Genomic DNA, 2,500 nt, shown 5'->3' with positions numbered 1-2,500 from the left:
TGGGAAAGGGTGAAAAATTAATTGTAGAAAGGAAAAAGAGGAGAGGAGAGCTATGGAAAGCAAAATAAGAGAAAAGAAGTGGCAAGGAGCTTTAGGCTGAGTGATGTACGATAAGATGGGCGATTTTTTTTTCTCTCCGTCTTACGAAGAACTTAAGGAGATTTATTCGGTCTTTAGTTCGAATGCGGGGAATAGATGGTCTGGTCAGTCGGATTCTCTCGGAAGGCGGACTGATGGCCCGGCCGTGGGTCAGGCTACAGTGTGTGTGTGTGTGTGTGTGTGTGTGTGTGTGTGTGTGTGTGTGTGTGTGTGTGTGTGTGTGTGTGTGTGTGTGTGTGTGTGTGTGTGTGTGTGTGTGTGTGTGTTCAATGAATATACGTTTCTCGATGTACAACGAGGAGTGTACATGATTTTCGTACCTAATTCGTTACCGTGTGTACGTGTATTTGAGGGAGCTAAGCCCGTGTACATGTGTGTGTGTACGTACTGAATCCGCTGTTGACGTAAAAACTTTTAACGACCGCCGAAGTTTGTTGCAAAAGACGGGAGTTTCTGCCGGGGGGAATGTCCTTCTGCTGCAGAGTAGCTTATGATACTGCCCGCGGGAGACTACTTATAAGGGATGGATAAAATATTCGATATGCATGCACATACGCATATACTAATACATATGCATGGGCAAATGCTTATGCGGATACGGACATGTATATATACGTGTATGTATCTATCCTATATATCTGTTTATCTATCTATCTATAAATAGATAGATAGAGGTATGTATATGTGTGTGTATGTGTGTGTGTGTGTGTGTGTGTGTGTGTGTGTGTGTGTGTGTGTGTGTGTGTGTGTGTGTGTGTGTGTGTGTGTAAATATGAATGTGTGAATGTTTTGGGGTTTACATAGTTATACACGCAGAAACACGATGTAGGGGGCATTTGATTCGTGATTTTATGCCACTCCTTACAATTATCACCTGTCTGTCATGACGTTCAGCAGGTCATTAGAGTAATTAATGATGTTGTGTAATGAGCTAATCGTCGTTGCCGGAAGCACTGTCCGTCCGGGTTATAGTAGATGCTTCGACGTTTAATAATGAGACCACCTCAGTTCTGCGTGCGTTTTATGCTAATTAGTGTTAAACAGCATTTCTGCTGTGATAATTAGAATAAAACGTGAGCTTTGTGTCGCGCTGATTGATATTTAAACAAATCAGGAGACTCAGATTTGCAGAAGGGAGTGGCACATTGTCATAAAAAAAAGAGTTTTTCCCGCCATGTCCGAATATTGGTGGAATTCTACCGATCTGTCCCCTTCCAGCAAAACTTCGCCAGACATTTCACATGTTTGCGTCATAAGTTCCGCGGTAAGTATTGGTAGTGGGTGCAGGAAGGAAGGAAGGAAGGAAAAAAGAAAGGGTGCCAAAGTGCCAAAGTGTTCCTTTTAGCGTCGCGAGGAATCGAACCCCAAACCACGGGCCGAGAAATCGCGATTCCTGGGCACCGGCGGCCACGCTGCGCTGATTGCTTTAAAGCCGTGGTGTGCTGCGGGAGACGTCGCGTCGGGAGGGAGGGATGGAGGGAGGGAGGGAGGCGCTGGGAACTCGCCGGCCGGACAATGGGGTTGGGTTGTGAGCGGCGAGCGGTTTGGGGGTTGTGAGTCGCCAGCGGTTTGGGGGTTGTGAGTCGCGAGTGGTTTGGGGGGTTGTGAGTCGCGAGCGGTTTGGGGGATTGTGAGTCGCCAGCGGTTTGGGGGGTTGTGAGTCGCCAGCGGTTTGGGGGGTTGTGAGTCGCGAGCGGTTTGGGGGTTGTGAGTCGCCAGCGGTTTGGGGGGTTGTGAGTCGCGAGTGGTTAAGGGGGTTGTGAGCGCTTAGCGGTTGGCGGGTAGCGGCTTGTGAGCGGCGGGTGAGCGTCTGTGTTGTTGATATGTTAGGCGTGTTTTGAGTTGCGGTGATGAGAGGGTCTTGGGTGGGCTGTAGAGGGGTCTTGTTTGCGGTCAGAGGGCTGTGGGTTGTGGGATGTAGTTAGGTGTTAGAGGGAAATGGAGTTGTGGTTAGAAGTGTTAGAAGGTTGTGGGTTATGATTATGTTTATGAGGTTGTGAGCAGCGGGTAGGCGGTTTTGGGTTGAGGGTTTGAGGGCGGCTATAGGGTTGTAGGGGATCGGTGACTGCTTGTGGGTGGGCGAGAGAAGGTTGTGGGCGGCATATGGAGGATCGTGGGCTGCTGCTGGATTATGGGCGGCGATGAGAGAGAGTTGTAGGGTCGAGGGCGTAGTTAGAAAGCGGTGGGCACTGGTTAGAAGATAATAGCCAGTCGTTAGAGGGTAACGGGCGGCCGAGGGCTAGTTGCGGTATGATATGCACACGGACGATTGCGATATGATATTGACAAATGATAATGATAATAATAATGATGGTGAGGCAAATAATGCTCATGAAATTGATGATGACGACGGCTGGCGTTGCTTCCCCTCCGAGTCCCTTCGTCGCTTGAAATGAAGAGG

The 2,500-nt window shown here is 48.9% G+C and overlaps 1 protein-coding gene across 8 annotated transcripts in view; it reads left to right on the top strand.

The window, feature by feature from the left end:
• slo (calcium-activated potassium channel slo) overlaps positions 1-2,500 on the top strand; it is a 170,944-nt gene that overhangs the window by 16,472 nt on the left and 151,972 nt on the right. The gene's annotated exons all lie outside the window — the stretch shown is intronic.

This window comes from Penaeus japonicus, unplaced genomic scaffold (assembly GCF_977035675.1).
Source record: "Penaeus japonicus unplaced genomic scaffold, GWHDUDI00000001_assembly GWHDUDI00000032, whole genome shotgun sequence".
Taxonomy (NCBI): Eukaryota; Metazoa; Arthropoda; class Malacostraca; order Decapoda; family Penaeidae; genus Penaeus; species Penaeus japonicus.
Note: the sequence above shows the minus strand (reverse complement) of the source record. Positions and strands in the feature narration are given on the sequence as shown.